This window comes from Lepisma saccharinum, chromosome 1, assembly GCF_977018435.1.
Source record: "Lepisma saccharinum chromosome 1, izLepSacc3.1, whole genome shotgun sequence".
Lineage (NCBI taxonomy): Eukaryota > Metazoa > Arthropoda > Insecta > Zygentoma > Lepismatidae > Lepisma > Lepisma saccharinum.
Window position 1 is genome coordinate 35,857,518 of NC_139229.1, and position 18,458 is coordinate 35,875,975.

The following is an 18,458-nucleotide window of genomic DNA, read 5'->3' on the forward strand; positions in this document are numbered from 1 at the left end:
AATCAATATATTGCTTTAATGATTTCTAACAGATTAGTTCGAGCCATTCCATATGTGTGCATATATGACACATACATAATAGCATGTGTAAAAATAATGGTAACAGTTCGTTATATCGGAGACACATTTCTTCATTTTTACACAGAAACTACTTACGGAAATGAGTTTCTCTAAGGTTTATAACATTAGTCGAGCACTTTTCTTTCAACGTGGAATCTATTTGACCGGGAAATCATGTATCTTGCAAGAGAAATATCTCACCAACGCACAATTGCCATTGCCTTCCTACATGAAGTGGATGCTCCATACGTTTGATGACGTAACACCCTGTCGGTGTTTTTCCAACCCCCTTTTTTTTTTAACTATGCTTGCCTAACCTAACCTTATCGAAAATGGTTTGTGGGGTTATCCGTGAATGGTTTGTGGGGCTATCCATCAGCTACCCATGCATAATGTGCAATTTGCACCCATGACAAACACGATAGTAGGTATTTTTCAGTGAATAAGGTTGGAAACACTGCATACCGACAACGGTAGTCAGGGACGTCGTTAGGGAGGGGCACGCGGGGGCACCGGCCTCGGCAAACGTCCACGTGGCCCCGGGAAACTATTCTGTATTTGCTGGAAATTTTACTTTGATGACAAATATTGCAAAATAATTCTTCAGTAACTTTTGCTTGCAGTTTGAAACACTTCTTCAATTTTCAGTAGCACGAACCCAAGCAAGGCATTTATTTCCTATTTCCCTCTTTCTTGCTTGTGAACACAAACAGATGTATTGGCAGAAGATGCAGTTAATGGTTTTGTGGTCCGCCCCGGTCAGGGAAGTCTGAGACCTATTGAAAATGCACTTTTCCTCTTTGCTGCACACCAGACCCAGGATCCCCCCAAAACATGCACTTTCTCTTCATCTGGCCCTGCACTAGCACCATGGGCGCCGAAAGGACGACACAAACAGGAGGATTTAGCTACGGGTGGCTCGAAGTTTCTGGGTTAATTATTTTATGGTTCAGAAAAGATATCCCCATGCGTTTCAAATTCCAAGAACAGAATTCTATTGCTTGTCCCTTTTTCAGCGCGGGAATGAATGACATAGCGGTTCTTCTCACATGCACTCAACCCTCCTGCTAATGACCTGCCCTGCAAAAGAGGGGAAAGGCCACTTTCTGAAAATTCGGAGAAACATCGAAGCGGTCGGTTCATCTGTTGATTTGGTGGACAGTTGATATCTGTCAGTTTGAAGTAGGATTTGTTGTCCGTGGTAAACTTCTGTAAACGCGAAAAGATAGCATCACGAAGTGTTTGTGATCTCGTTTTCCTACATCGTGAGTAAAATGTCGAATGAGAAGCTGCCAGATTGTCTTCCTCTGGAGACAATGGATCAGGATCGACTGATCGACCAAATATCCAACATATTGGCATTCTAAAAGAGAGTCTAACACACAAGATCCTGGGTTCGACTCCCAGGGTGGTTGATCTCATGTATAATGAAAGATAAACCACATTTCAATTAAGGAAGGAAACTAGGTATGTAGCAATTGTTTTTACAGCCGTCTGCAGGCTCTATGAATATTATGTTACAAAATCTGTATATCTATATGACTTTCTGTGATTTTTCTTCATTTAGCCTCCACCTGCAAATGCGGAAGCTGCTGTTGCTTAGGTGGCTAGGTTGGCTAGACATACAAATATAATTAACCCCTAGTAATACAGCGAATAGGGGACTCCCCGATGGCACAGTGGTAGCGTCGTTGCCTAGTAATCAGGGGGTCCCAGGTTCGATACCCGGTGGATGTACAAGTGGTTCGGATCCCACTTTAAACTGTAGGTCCAGTCCCGATTAGCCTTACTGTGCATAAAGTGGACTTAAAACAACACATCAATCAATCAATACAGCGAATAATACTTATATAATATAATCAGGAGTTATGGAGAAGCAAATTACTTATCAAGCATTTTCTGTTTCTATTTGCTGTGCTGTGGTTAACAATGTGCACTAAGATGCCAGTGATCCTGGGTTAGAATCCCGGACTGGACGTGTGTTCTTTATGATGGTCCTCTCATCAATTTCGCATCATCTTCAAATTCACGATTAGTCAAAAAAGTGTCAGAAAAGCGAAGTAAAATAAACCAAATCAATAATTTATATATTTCTATATTACGCCGCTTTTCTAACTTTTCGGTTAAATGCGACGATGAGGATGAATGATGAGCCGAAGGAATGGCGATGGGACAGACATGATACAGCCATACCTGTCCAATGTCCGAACCTTGGACCTCTGGTTTCGTAGCGTGTTATACTCAGTGGAATTCTTAGGAAGAAAAACTGTAAAAGTAGGTGAAAAGAAGCAAAGTTGTACGATGCATAAAAAGCCATATTTAGTTCTTCTAAAACCTTTCAATTATCGAGTTCGTGTGTTAAGTCCACTGTATGCACAGTAAGGCTAATCGGGGATGCGAACCACTATGTGCCTCCACCGGGTATCGAACCGAGGACCCCTTGATTGCAAGGCGACGACGCTACCACTGCGTCATCGAGGAGGCCGAGAAAAACTTACAATTAGTCAGTAAAATTTATATTGAGGGACAAGGCCTGCGAAGAGTTCTTTCATTCGGTTGCGCGTGGTCATCACATCGAGTCCCATAGTTTCGAGAGCAGAATTTGCTTCCATATCGTTTTCAAGTACTTCCCAAATTGTCTTCACGATGTTGGAACAGCACAGAAATTTTAGAACTAATACAAGCAGGCACATACCCAGGGAAGGGGCTCGGGGGCTGCAGTCCTTCCCCGAAATCCTACAAATATCTGATTTTAATAATGTGTAGTAGTAATTAAATTTACTTCATTAACAGGATTAAACATATTGTATATGGTAAGTTGTAATATATCAAGAAATTCATCTTAGCCCATTTACTCCTCCCACCAACATTTTCGTCTTTAGATGGCGGCTCCCGATAAGGGATAAGCCACTTCCGAAATCAAATTCTGGCTACCTGCCTGACCACCAGCGATCGGACCTTGAACCTTTCGATTGATTAATAAATAGAACTGGTTTAAGTCTACTTTATGCACAGTAAGGCTAATCGGGACTGGACCTACAGTTTAAAGTGAGATCTGAACAACTATGTGCCTCCATCGGGAATCGAACCCGGACAGGTTGTTGAGCCTGCCGAACCAAAGACAAGAGCGTAATTATTTGAGCGTGTGTGAACTTTGTTTTATCCAGTGCCAACATATATTCAGTTTTCCACACATAAATAAGATTAATTTTAAGAAATTAGACGTTTGCATATAATTTGTTATCGTCATCATTTCCCAAGTGAACATTCAGATGCCATACAAGACTCGGGCCCGCCCTTGAACTAAGAGATACCGGATTCGATTCCGGTATGAACTGTATACATGAGATGCCTAGCTTGAACTCATTACGCACACATTTCATATTTGCACTGTTGCCAATACTTGTAAACCTGGTTCCAGTCCTTCATATCTAAAACCACGGAAAGGGGTTTTATCTACTTCTCAATTTTCTTCCAGCAAATTTACAAATCTAAAGACTAAGAACATTGTTCTTGGTGTACCAGCCATTAAGCTAATGAGTTCATTCTGCATTTAGTTTCCCGAATAATGGCTGTGGATTTCGCGAGAGTATATCCGTAGACTGTTGGGGTCTAGAAGAAAATTATGTTCCTTTCCAATTTATTGATTGATTGAGTTGGTGTTTTAAGTCCACTTTATACACAGTAAGGCTAATCGGGATTCCACAGTGTAAAGTGGGATCCGAACCACATGAGCATCTACCGGGTATCGAACCCAGAACCCCTTGATTACAAAGCGACGTTGCTACCATGCGCCACCGAGGAGGCCCTTGCTCCTTTTATATATATATATATATATATATATACATACACACACACACACACACACACACATACATATATAATGTATGTATACAGTATAGGCCTATATGGTGTATACATAGTTTGTTAATTTATATTAGTTTGATAGAAAAAAATTAACGTTTGGGCCCCCCAAACTGATCAACCTAGCTACGTCCCTGACGGTAGTCAACGTGTGCCTGCCATATTGTGTGTTAGGGAAGCGAAAAAAGGAATAACAAAAACTACTCTCTATGTTCCGCAATACACAATTCATAAGTACGAACCATGAGAAACACAAAATATCCGATTTTAATGTGTCTCCGATATAACGAACTGTTACCAAAATAATAGTTTCACAAGAATGATGCTCAATAATATGTCTATATTAATCTTGTGACCATCCGAGGTAATTTTTCGATTATATCATAAAAATATACAACTTGAATACTATAAAACTAGTATGAATTCTGTATATTCATCTGAATCTTAAATTTATTCAAGATTGATAATAATCAAGTAGTAATTTTTGTACTATAATTGAGGTACTATCTCTGGTAGGCACAACAGTAATGTGGACATGCCTATGATAGAAAGTACATGTTTTATATTTCTTTTCATGGTCTTTTACCTCTGATAAAGTACAGAATAGGCACACACTAACATTCCATCTACATAACACACCTATCGAACAACAACTGTCACATACCATGAACTTCCTTTCTGCAAAGAAAAGCCTTTCATTCCACTTGAATGTTCGATTACTCACTATTCCCTTAGACATAACCTTTTACTTGAACTACGACCTTCAAATGATGCCCCTTCTCATACAACGTGCCTGAAGTTATCAAGGAATGACTTTTGTTCAAGTATAAAGTAAACAAATATTAGTTCCATAGACTTCCTGCAGATGGATCAGTCAAAATTTCACCTTGTGTCAAAAATAACACAGCCTGATATGAAACACGCTGGTTTAGATTTCTTGCCACCAACTAGACTGATTATGTCATCATGCAGACACTACCTCACAACAATGAGGCTGCCAATATCTGCAATTACATCATAATACTGACACTGGCTACCACTACTGTTGACAAACTCAACAGACTTTAATTGGTTTAGAATTTGTTTTGCATTAATTACACAATAAAATAATCAAGAACATAAAAACTGGATGAACATTGCAAATTTTTAAACTAATAAAATTTTATGTGTTTAGTAGATGACCTACACATATGTATGATGGAAACAATTGCTTCTAGTAATTGTTAATATATAATTTAATGCAGAAATTATATTTTCCACTCCATGAAATTCATTTTTGAGAAATGTGATTTCTTTAAGTTCAGTAATGGAGTATTTTTCACAATTCCATAATCTCATTAATAACAACCATGTGCATCCCCATGAATTATTTTCAGGAATAGGAAAGCAAAGAATCCCCAACAAAAAAAATGTTGGCAAATTTATATTAAATGCATGAAATGTATTATTTTAGGAAGATATTAGATTTCTTGGGATCATTAACAACTGCTATCTCAAAATCAGCAGCTATTAAAATTGTAGTACAGGGAACGTTCCCTGTACTACGACACACTGGAGTGCTGTGGCTGGCTTATAGGGGTGCTGCGAAATGTTCCAATATTTTCACTGAAATGACACTTATTCCAAATACGTGCTTCTTTAGTACTTTCTACACATAAAATGTTCTGAATTTGAAATATGTGTATTTTTTTAACTCCTTTTCGGGAACTCCCGTTGTACAGGGTGGTGCATATTGTATCTACCAATATAAGTTGGCAACCCTGTCGGAATGCAGGTGTGCATGCACAGAAGTTTCCCATGCTTACGCAGCTGCAAGTCTCGCAATTAGACTGCCGTGGAACGTTGGCTGGTTCACACACAAATCGTGGCAGTAGAGGCGTTCATCCGAATGGGTCCCATTCAGGAGACACAGTAGGGGGTGCACTGGGAAGCATCAGGGCACCAGAGAATCTGCCTCCTTCGACCTAAAGACTTCTGTTTTTGCACACTGCCATTGGCTCTCTATTGTGTAACCCATCGTATCATGTTGTAACACACTGGTTGATGGCAACACTCATTGGGACTTTGTCGGTGTCATGTGCATCTCCTGAATGGGACCCGTTTGGATGAATGCCTCTACTGCCACGATTCGTGTCTGAACTGGCCAACTTCCCATGGCAGACTAATTGCGAGAGTTGCAGTTGCCGAAGCATGGGAAACTTCTGCGCATGCGCACCTGCATTCCAACAGGGTTGGCAACTTATATTGTTAGATACAATATGCACCACCCTACAGTATATTTGGGCGAGTAAATGTTAACTGTAATTGGACCTACAGTGTCAAGAAGAATCCGAACTACTGTTAAATGTTACCTTAACGATAAATTGAACCCATGACCCCTTGGTTACCAAGTATCAGCATTGGGCATTATCTTATCCTATCAAGCTAACTTTGGTTTATTTGACTTTGCATTTCTGCCACTTTCGGTTAATCGTCACGATGAGGATGAGTGTTGATATGATGAAGGGACATTCACAAAGAACACCAATGCCAAGGCCAGGATTCGAATCTGGAACCACTGACATCATAGCATGCTGTGCTAACCACTCTGCCACAGAGGCTGGCATAACTGAGTTTGATAAATTTGTCTCATACAGTTCTAAACATATCTTTGTTCTCATAAAAATATTCACACATGATTCAAGAAGAATTATTATTTCTTCATTAGTACAGTAAAACCTCGTTAATTCGTAACTCAATAAGCCGGACTTTGCTTAATCCAGACAGACAAAAGGAAAAAAAAGCACCTGTTGGGCGCATCATAATAATATGGGTATCGAATATGTATGTACTGCATTGTATGTACAGTATTGCTTTACATTTTACTGTATGTGTATTTAGGTATATGCCCTTTAAATACACCATAATAAACGTGTTTTGTTGCTACAAACGGAGTTTAAATGCACTTTTTACTGTTCTTTTAGGTTATTTCAGTCATTAAACTGGTCAACTTATTCCCCCACCCCCATTAGTCTGGATTAACAAGGTTTTACTGTATATTCATTTTGGCCTCTTATTACTGTATAAAATCTATACTTTGTTACTAAATAGTAACATTACTGAAGGAAGCTAAACAGAAAATGTAAAATTTTAACAATACTCAAGATTACATTTGCTACAGTTCCTTCGTAAAGTGTATCACCACTTTGGCTTTCATCATACTCTGATTGATTGATTTAGTTTACTTTACTTTGATTTTCTGCCACTTTTATCTAATCCTGGAGATCAGAATGAATGGTGATAAGGTGAGGTTGATGATTGGTGATTTAAGTCCATTTAATGCACAGTAAGACTAATTGGGACTGGACCTAGAGTTTAAAGTGGGATTCAAACTACTATGTGCCTACACTGGATATCAAACCCGGGACCCCTTTATCAATTCAAAGACATTACCACTACACCATCAGGAAGGCCCTGAGATAAGATGGATGAAGGGAATTACTAACATACAGGGGCAATACAACTCCACAGAGGAATATACTGGCCATGATTCCAGAAGCCAGTTCAGGCTGTACTACATGGAAGAGAGGTTAACACTTGGGTATCTTCAGAAAGGGTCACCCCTTACACCCCCATCATACTTTGAAATCATGTTACGTTCCTGAAACACTTGTGGCATATCATGTTTTCGTAAATGCACCAAATACTTCATATAAAGCAAAACACACGATTAAGACGTCATAAGTAAAGAAGTAAAGGAAAAAAATTAAGAAAATAAATCTTCAAATCTAGTACATCCAGAGTAATTTTTAATATTACCATAATATATTTCTCACCTTCATAAAGAAAATTCAGTTGGTTACAAAAAAGTTTAATAGGCCCATTAGGACCTCCATAACACCACAATTTACAGGCACCTAAAAATGATGATGCCTTCTTTGCCATCTAGTTATCTGTTAGTTCTAAACAAACATCACCTTGAAATCTACAATGCTGAGACTGAAGCATTTTCTTCTCTGACCTTACAATTCAAGGTCACCAGCTTCCTGCCTTCAGCATTCCCTAATGTTTATGCAACTTAACCTTGGCAGTCATGGGAAAATAGAGTTTACTGAATAATATGTATCACTATTCGTAATGCACACATTTTAAGTATTTAATGTTCAAGATGCCTCATATACAAGGAGAAGTAAGGATTAAAAATTTAAAATCATAATTTTATTATATATTATAAATGCCAAATAATATATTTTTAAGAATGGCACCATTATAATGTATAGTTATACAATTTGTTTAAAAAGAGGGTTATTTTTTTAATAGGGCGTGAAACAAGGATTTAGAGGATCCTCATCATAACAACTAAATTAAATAAGCACATTAAAAATTTAAATAATCAAATGTATGCTGAAAAGTTTATGTGGCATTAAACTAAAGTTGTCTGAAGAGAGATGTTTATATTGGGGAAAGATAGTATACATTATTAAAACATGGCAATTACACACAACACTAGCGACATTACTGTCCCTTAAACAGAATTGTAGATCATCGATATAGCTAGTGAAAGAAGAAAATAATTTGCTTTGCATGTAGATACTCTATCCCAGAAATCTCTGGAGCAAATCACGCATAAGGGCAGAGAAGAGGAGAAAGCTAGTAGGCAGAGTGAAGTGAACATACTCCTGCAAACCACTGTTAGCTGCAGTCTCCTTTCACCCCCTCCACTCAATTCCGTTCCCTCTCATTCATTCATAGGTCAAGTCCACTCGAGTCACTACTTGCACAGAGTTTTTCTTCTGTTCACTCGCTCGCTCCAGAGATTACTGGGACATAGTATAGTCTAATTTTATTGAATTTGTTAGCTGTACGTGAATTGGTATAATGCGAATGTGATCACTAGCGATACTTCTATGTTCAGTGATTTCATCACATCTTCAAATACTGAATTATCTACAGGTCATGAAAGAGACTTAATAACATTGATAACAGGGGTATTTCAAATTTGTAAGAAACTATATTTGCTTAAAATTTTCATCAAATACAACTCAGCCAGCCTCATTAACAGTGAAAGGTGGTCATAACTTTGGTTGCCAATACATTTAGCATAGTTATACATATGAAAACGGGTGCAAGTAATTGGACAGGGTGACACTTCTGAGCATGACGCTGAGGTACACACCCATAGATTGTGAGAGCATCAGTCCTCACTGGCTGGGCCTACTGAAATGAGAGGGTCGGGGTGAGTACACTTGTTGCCCCCCACCCAACCACCCTCATATCCACAGATCTAATACAACATTAACTAAAGGTTGAAATATAATCTTTATATTACCACATTAATCATATCTGTTATTTGTAAACCTGAGAAGGAAGCAAGTTCAAAATCAGTGATATCACACTTTCTCTTATACCTGCCATGCTTTCATAGCATGCTCAAAAAAAAAATGTACACTTTGGATAACATTAAACTGTATCAAAGATGTTTCTCCGCTACCTCAGTGGCCAACCCTCTCAAGTGACAGAGTACCTGGTTGGAGTCCCAGTTCTGCATGTGACTGTCCCTTCACCAGTTTCATCTATATATCACTCATCCTGATTGTTATGGTTAGTCAAAAATGGCAGAAAAGTGATACTAAACAGCAAAAATACAAACACAAGGCAAGTGAACCATTCCTGGATGTGAAAGTTTGAGGCACCATTTTTTCATACATGAAACTCTGATATAATTTAGTATTTTCCTGCCCATAACAGCATTTTCAGCAGTCAAACTTTACCTTAATAACTCAATAACTTGTGCCTGTATCTTCAATGGATTAAAAAGAAATTAACAATTAATATCAAGAACATATGGGGCATTCCAGCACAGCATTACGCGTATGACATTTCACACACAAATTGTAACTTTCTAGACATGAGATTGGATTAAAATATTGATTGATTTGCTTCATTTTACTTCCCTTTTTGTGACACTTTTGGCTAATTTGCAAAAATGGGGATGAGTGATGACATGATGAAATTGGTGAATGGACACTCACAAACATCCATGCCCAGACTGGGATTAGAACCTGGAACCTCTAGCATCGTAGCGCAATGTGCTAACCACTCTGTCACGGGGGCCGGAAGCATTAAAATATTCAGAATGAACTGATTTCATACATTTATGAAGTACTTTGTGGTGTCTGTTAACAAATGAAAAACTTGAGTATAATGACATAGCCTGAATGCATGAAAAGCATTAACGAAAATATGTGTTACGTGTGTGATGCTTTGAAAATGTAGCAATATTTGACTTCATTTTCTGTGAAGTATATAGACTACAGATGCTAATATTTTTTGTTGGTGAAGTATGCAAATTATTTGCATTCACAAACATTTAAACCTTAATGCAATTGAAAACACTGGTAATTTTCAGATTAATTCATATTGTTATTTACATGGAGTAGGACCACTTTCCTTGAAATAACCCCCTGCTCCCCAAGCTTCTAAACCTAACAAAAAATATTAAGTTTTAAAAAAAAACATTCCCTTTCCCCAAGAAAAGATAGTTTATCTGCCACTGGATGCTCTCCCTTAAGATGAAAACTAGCAAAATACTGACAAGCACACTACATTATAAATTACAGTGCCTAATTATACAATGACGCTATGACATACCAGCGAATCTATGAAATGGTCTGTATTTAGATACTAATCTGACAGCTAGGAGGCTACTTTGGAAAAAAGCAAGAAAAAATCTATATACAATGAACTATGGTAAAAATAACAAAGAACAAGGAAAGGGAAAGCTCATTTGCAATGGTAAGTTGAAATGAAGAAACAGGAACTATGTTGGGCACATATATCATGCTCTCACAGAAACACATGTTTATATAACAAAGTTGTTATGGCACAAAATTTCCTAGTTACATTTACATTGTCCTATTTACCTTTCATCTCACACCACCGCAACCCACATTTGCTTTGTAGTTAATGATTTATTCATGATAATACTAATTAACCCTTGGCACAGTTTATTCCTACACAAACAAACAAAAGAATAACTAATTCTTGCTATTCTTTCTTCTAGTCTTACAAGCAATTTAACATGTTCCTTGATATTATCTTTTGAGAGAAAACACATGCGATATTTACTTGTAAATTAAAATGATAAATTATGAGAACAACTCTACAATGTAAGAAATGCATTGGTAACAGTTTCATACATCACAGACACATTTCTTCAATTTTACACAAGAAACTACTTACAGAAATGAGTTTCTCCAAGGTTTACAACATTCGTGGAGGTATTTTCTTTCATCATGGAATATATTTGACTGGGAAATCATGTATTTTTCAAGAGAAATATCTCAGCGATGCACAATTGCCATTGCTTTCATTTGCATGGGCTCCGACAACCGGATGCTGCGTACGTTTGATGACGTAAGCCCCTGTTAGTGTTGCAACCCCCCCTTTTTTTTTACTATGCTTGCCTAACGTAACCAAACCTTATCGGAAATGGTTAGTGGGGCTATCCGTGAATGGTTCGTGGGGCTACCCGTGAATGGTTCGTGTGGCTATCAGTCAGCTACCGTGCATAATGGTTCGTGGGGCTATCCGTTTGATTGATTGATTGATTTAGTTTTATTTTATTTCGCGTTTTGTGCCTCTTGGCTAATTTGCGAAGATGGGGATGAGTGATGAAATTATGAAATTCATGAATGGACATTCACAAACAACCAAGCCCGAGTGAGATTCGAAACCGGGGCCCTTGGCATCGCAGCACGATGTGCTAACCACTCGGCCACAGGGTCCGGCATGGGGCTATCCATGAATGGTTTGTGGGGCTATCTGTCAGCTATCCGTGCATAATGTATAATTTCCACCAGTGATGAACACGATAGTAGGTATTTTTCAGTGAAGAAGGTTGAAACACTGCATACCCACAACGTGAGTCAAGATGTGCCTGCCATATTGTGTGTTCCAGAAGCAAACAAAGGAATAAAAAAAAGCACTCAGAATGTGAAAAATTGTGTTTGTTTTCGTGTAAAAAGCATAAAGGCACCTTGAACTACTTTCCGCAATACATAATTGGTAAGTACGAACCATGCGAAACACAAAATATCCCATTTTAATGTGTCTCCGATCTATGAAACTGGTACTGAATCAAGTGTATTACTTGAATTTTAAGCACCCAAATGCAAGGGATAATTTCATTTTTCTATTACTGAGCCTGGGTATGAAACGTTATCTGCACATATGTTATTTTTAAACATGAGCTTTACACATCAAATTACAACACACACACACACGTTAAAAGTGTGCATGTACGTATGTACCAGATTGTCATGCAAAAGATTCAGGTACAATTTCTGTGGTGGGAATTATTCCAGGAATGTCTCTGCATGGAGCAGCTCCAGGGTTAACCCAGCCTTTAATAAATGGGAGAGGGTAAAGCAGCTAGAGCAAGGTGCTGATTACATCACCTCTACAAAGGGGTCAATATGAATTCTGAATAAATTCCTCTACCAATTACAGTTGACCGTATTTTCCAACTACACAGTTATTTTACTGGGTCAATGTACAAGGCCTGTTAAAAAATAAACCAAACTCCTCTTGTAATGTTTGTATATAAATTCGATAACCAACAGTAGTGGTGCCTAGCGGTGGCCTTAGTTATTAACTTGGCACAGTTTCAAAGCTGCTTCTAACTGCAGTAATGCAATAGATCACGTTGAGTGCCCCTACAATGAAGGAACTCGAAGAGAAGCAAGTATGTGTGAAATTGTAGAAAACTTTCAAACAGGTGTATGGCATGTTACATATGGTACAGATTGGGTTGAACCTCCATCGAGAACGACAAATGAGTAGATCCCTTGTTAAAGTGAAGTTGATCATGTTCTTCGACTGGTAGAGATCGTCCATTCAGAGTTTGTGTTGCATAGTTCCACAGGTAATGCAGCAGTCTACGTTAACGTCATGCAACAATTATGAGAACAGGTGCAGTGGCATAAGCCACAGATGTGGCAGAACAAGTCCTGGATACTTCATCACGATAATGCATGTGCTCATTCCTCACTCGCTGTCCAAGAGTTTTTGGCAAAGCACCAGGCACATGTTGTCCCACAACCAGCCTACTCCCCTGATTTGACACCAACAGACGTTTTCCTCTTCCCCAAGTTGAAATCAACCCTCAAAGTTCACAGATTCCAGACAATAGAACAGATCAAGGAAAATTCGATATGGGACCTACAGGCCATTCCAAAACTAGAGTTCCAGCAGGCATTCCAGGACTGGAAGAAATGCTGGGAGTGATATGTTCACAATGGAGGGGAGTACTTTAAAGGAGACAGGTCCAAATAGCTGGTGATTATTACCAACTCAATTTTGTAAAAGTTCGGTTTATTTTTTAACAGCCCTTGTATTTATGTATTTTATATTTAAAAACTTGCAATTCTTGAGAACTTCAAATTGTTCTGGAGAATCTGAACTCTTACCAGTAGCATATTTTGTGTGGATTGGGTTTAAGTGTTTCCACTACAAAAAATTATTATAATTATTTGTTGAATGTAAATCATAACCAAATCTTAGATATATTTTAAATTTACTAAGTATTTTGAAGGTCTATATAAATAAGGATTTTGGCAGTTTTAAAATGTCTACCCAGCAGAATCAGATTTAACATCTGTAAGATTGATTGAGTTGGTGTTTTAAGTCCACTTTGTGCACAGTACGGCTAATCGGGACTGGACCACTATGTGTCTCCACCGAGAATCGAACCTGGGACCCCTTGATTACAAGATGACCATGCTAAACATCTGTACGAGTATTGCTAGATAGTAGTAAATTAATAATATTAAAATTATTCATGCAATTGCATGTTAATCATTGAAAATTACTGAAAATATAATTTCACCAGAAAGTTACTGCAAACTGCTTGATTGGTTTAGTTTATTTTACTTCGCTTCTTGTGACACTTTTCGTTAATTTGCGAAGATGGGGACGAGTGATGACATGATGAAATTGATTAATGGACACTCACAAACACCCATGCCCAGGCTGGGATTCAAACCCCTGGACTCCTAGCATCGTAGCACAATGTGCTAACCACTCTGCCATGGGTGCTGGCCCAAACAAATGAAACTGGAGCATAGTCTAAAATTTCTTAAAAAATACATAAAAGTCACAATTCCATCTTTGGCAGCAGAAAATATGCAAAATTAACTTACCAGCTATGAGTTGTTAATATTCACACACCTCACAAAAACTTAAACAACCACCCTGAACCTTCTATATCCAAATACACATTGAATATTTGGACCACCATTAACATCTGTTACACCACAAATGATAAGTCTAACAATGACATAGTGCACAGACAACTAGAGACAAACTGAACCAGGATACCCAATATTTGAGGTACTCATCAACTGAGCTGTCACGTATATGCACTACACAAATGACAATTACCCATGTGCCTTCTGAAGCATGTGCCACACAAACAAATGTCACTTCATGCTTGACATCATTTCTCCCTCTTTTCAAGTTATGTAACTGCCTACATTAGAATATAAATGATGGGACTTCCACAGAATATATGCATCTACTACAGGCAATACAATATCCTACTTGAAAATGCATGTGCCCTATTGTATCAAGCCAGCAGTATCTCTAAATGACAAATTGAGTTAACTTCTATTGAACTGACTGAAAAATATTTGTAAAAAAATGTTATTTTGCGTATTAACAGCTGCAGGCACTCATTGCTCGACATATTGTACAATACACTGCACAGGTCTCCCCAATGGCACAGTGGTAGTGTTGTAGTCTTGTAATCAAGGGTCCCGGGTTCAATACCCAGTGGAGGTACATAGTAGTTCGGATACTACTGTCAACTGTAGGTCCAGTCCCTATTAGACTTACTGTGCATAAAGTGGACTTAAAACACCAAATTAATCAACCAACCAATACACCGTACACTGTAAAGCCCTGAAGGTTCAAGTTCAAGCTATTTCCAGCCAGTGATCCAACTTCTGTATGCTGGACGATTGTACGAAGATGACGAAGAAGTTTAAAAGTTTTAAGTGCTAATTAAGTCATCCAATTACTGGGACCACATCAACAAAGCAGCAATAGCCATCCATAGGGAAAAGGAAAACGTCACAAGTCTCGAACTGGACCCAGCCTGGTTAGCAATAGTCAATTGGGACCATGGACATCGGAAAGACGATACCTGATTGATACACCAGACCGTCCAAAACTAAATACATAAAAACATACTTCTGACAGATCTTTGCACTTCAATACCTGAACATGAGTGTTCCAAAATGCTCAGAAACCTATCTGGAAATCACCTGGTTGATATCCTGCGAAAGCCTTTTCATCATTGCTGATTAATGTTTGAAATTTGTAGAACATACAGAGCCCGAAGTTATGGGAAGTAACTGTGCAGAATTGCATTCCAAATAACAGGTTGTGGAAATGGCCATTCTCATAAATTTTGACTGCTGAAATTGTGTGTTTGGGTTTAATTGTCATACAGAACTTAGGTCTCTCGCACGGCAGATGCTCTACAGACTACACCACTCCTTTTCAAACATGGTGTCACTAACCTTTTATCTAGGAATCAGTTGATGAATGGTTAGTCTGCAGAACACCTCTATGGAAGTATATGGAACAGAAAAGATTGCTGCACAAAAGCTAGAGCACTCACTCATTATGCATTCTGTAGGCACAGCCATCATTATACCAGTTGCATTTCCAACTGACGGCTGACCTTTTCATGGATGTTCTTGCTCTTTCTGTTCCCCAGTCACCTTCGGGGGCGTGTGGCTTGAAGTGTGTCAACAAACTCAGTTGTGAAGTGCAAGCTGTAGGGGTAACATCACTCTCCCAAAGCAACATTGCCAAGCGTACTTCTGTTTTAGCCAGTTGAATACCAACCTGTCGGTGTCAAACTTCATTGTGCAGTACCACAGTTGTACCATTAACACCCATTGATATCTGGTGCTGACATCGTTGTCAGAGAAGTTTTGAACATGTGGTGTACCCAGCACTCATTTCTTTCATCCCAGTAACAGCATTTAGTGCTTGAAACTCAAAAATGTCTGATGTCAGTTGAAGAAAAATTCAACTGATCGGTGATTTGCCGTTTCCTGGTTGCCAGTTGGAAATGTGACCAGTATAGCAGGGAAAATGCACACCCTCACCCCCTCCCCAAATCCAGAAAATGCAATATATGTGCGTAAGATATTGGTGTATTATGCAGCATGAGCTAATAAAGCTAGGTCAGCATTGGCATCTATATGTGAAGGAAGTATGTATGAGGTAGAACAAGAGCATGCATAATGACAGGATCAGAATGTGGGTCATAGCTGCATTCGAGTGAGTTGTTGCACCATTACTTTACCAATCATGGAGTTGATGCGATTGACCAGAATGAGGACGTGATATACACAGCACTTGAAGCAGCAATTCAAATGAGGTTATCCTTAATTTTCTTACACCATACCACAACAATGTAGATGAGTGATGAGGACATGAAACTGATGAAAGAGCAGGCACAAAAGAACATTCGTTGAGACTCCTTGGTGGTGGAGTGGTAATGTTCTCACCTGCAATCATGGGGTGCCAGGTTTGAACCTTGTATTTTGAATCTGTGTTATTTAATTTTGCTCTTCTGCCACTTTTGGCTAATTCTGACAATAAGGACGAGCAATGATTAGATGAAAATAACGAAGGGACACACCCATGCGAAACAAGGATTCAAACCAGGAACCTTGGTGATGAGATTGGAAGATAACCACTCAACCTGAGACAGGCCAGCTGATGAAGATTCAATCCTTAATGGATGTACATTACATAGTGGTTTGGATGGCAATTTAAACTATAGGTCCAGTCCCAATTAGTCAACTTGAGCTCAAAGTAGACTTTAAACAAACTTTGACAAACAACACTAATTCTTGGGCTGGGATACGAACTCAGAAACTTTTGTACTGTTGTAATGAGTCAGTCAAATAAGCAAAATGTTCAGCCAGTAATGTAGCACATTGATTGTTCTTTAAAACTGCCTAATTGTTGGTCAAGTGAAACATGTTTTTAGAATGATCCTAGTTCAGTAATTGTTAAAAATATGTTAAAAATCTCACAATTAGTCTTGAAAATGAAGTACAGATCAGGGGCGGTCCGTGACTTTTACAGCAAGCAATTGAATTGATTTGGTGTTTTAAGTCCACTTTATGCACAGTAAGGCTAATCGGGACTGGACCTACAGTTTAAAGTGAGATCCAAAGCACTATGTGCCTCCACCGGGTATCGAACCCGGGACCCCTTGATTACAAGGTGAGGACACTACCACTGCGCCATCGGGGAGGCCCTTTTATTTTACAGCAAGAGAAGCACATGTCGCAATAATTTTAAAAAGCATTATTATTATTATTATTATTAACACCTCTATGAATTCTTCTACCACTATATTGTAGAATTCATCTTCTGCATTTTCACTTCAGTTTTAGCAGCTTCTTCTCAATTACTGTCCATTGGTATTTCTACATTAACTGTGAATTTGGTGAAATGATGAAAAAGATCGTTCAACACTAGTACTAGACACGGGAATTGTTTAAACCAACAAACAATTCAAAACTGCTTTTCTTCAAGTAAAACAAAGGTTTTTTTTTACTCCCATCAAGATATCTTACTCTGAGGAATAAGTGACACTTAGTTCACTTCTGTGACGAGCCATGTCAAATGATGACCATTATTCAATTTCAAAGAATAGAAAGTTTCTTCAGGAAAACTTTTTTTGTGTTCTTTTTATCAACCGTTTGAAAAAACTTTAATATCAATTTTTGATTCATTATCTCCAGATTGCGCTGTTGATATTGTTGCAAGTTTATTCTCGTAGTTGCAAAAGTTGTCAGAAGACAACGCAGATTTGACTTTGCCGATGACACTTTGATGTTTAAGTAAATTGTTCATGTCATCGAAACCTGAACAGCTCCACACACACTTTTGAATTGAAAATAGGTCCTCCCGGATCGTAGAGTGGTAACATTGTCGCCTTATAATGAAGGGATACAGAGTTTGATATCCGGTGATGGCACATAGAGGTTTGGATCCCACTTCAAACTGTAGGTCCAGTCCCAATTAGCCTGTCTATGCATGAAGTGGGCTTAGAGGCAGGACTCATTTGAAAATGGTACCCAAACCAACAGTAGTTTTAATGTTTTTCGGTACCAGTTAGATATAGTGCAAACACATTTATCTTGTTTATATCCGAATTATTTACATTTGTACTTACCTTATATGCATAGTGGGACATTTTTCAACTTGGGATTGTGTTTTTTTTTCACTGAAAAAAGCATAATTTTTCACATTACAAGTATTTATTGGTCGTTGCTATATGGCGGGCAAATTTTGACTCACGTTGTCTATCATCAGCTGATATGCAGTTTCCAAACTTATGAACCGAAAAAAGCTGCACAAACTATTCACAAAAGGTTTTTAAGCTAAAATTGATCCACAAACCATTCACGGAAGGTTAGGTTAGGCAAACATAGAAAATTAAATTGGGGAAGAAAAAA

General features: G+C 38.3%; 1 protein-coding gene across 2 annotated transcripts in view; it reads right to left on the reverse strand.

Moving 5' to 3' along the window:
• LOC145994476 (protein-L-isoaspartate O-methyltransferase domain-containing protein 1-like) overlaps positions 1-18,458 on the reverse strand; it is a 38,803-nt gene that overhangs the window by 17,474 nt on the left and 2,871 nt on the right. The window contains exon 1 of one of the 2 annotated variants that reach the window (XM_083130620.1): positions 4,589-4,702. The exons of the other annotated variant lie outside the window; for it this stretch is intronic. The gene's annotated coding sequence lies outside the window, so the exon portion shown is untranslated. Of the gene's footprint in view, positions 1-4,588; positions 4,703-18,458 lie in introns of those variants that run through there. 2 annotated transcript variants of the gene reach the window in all.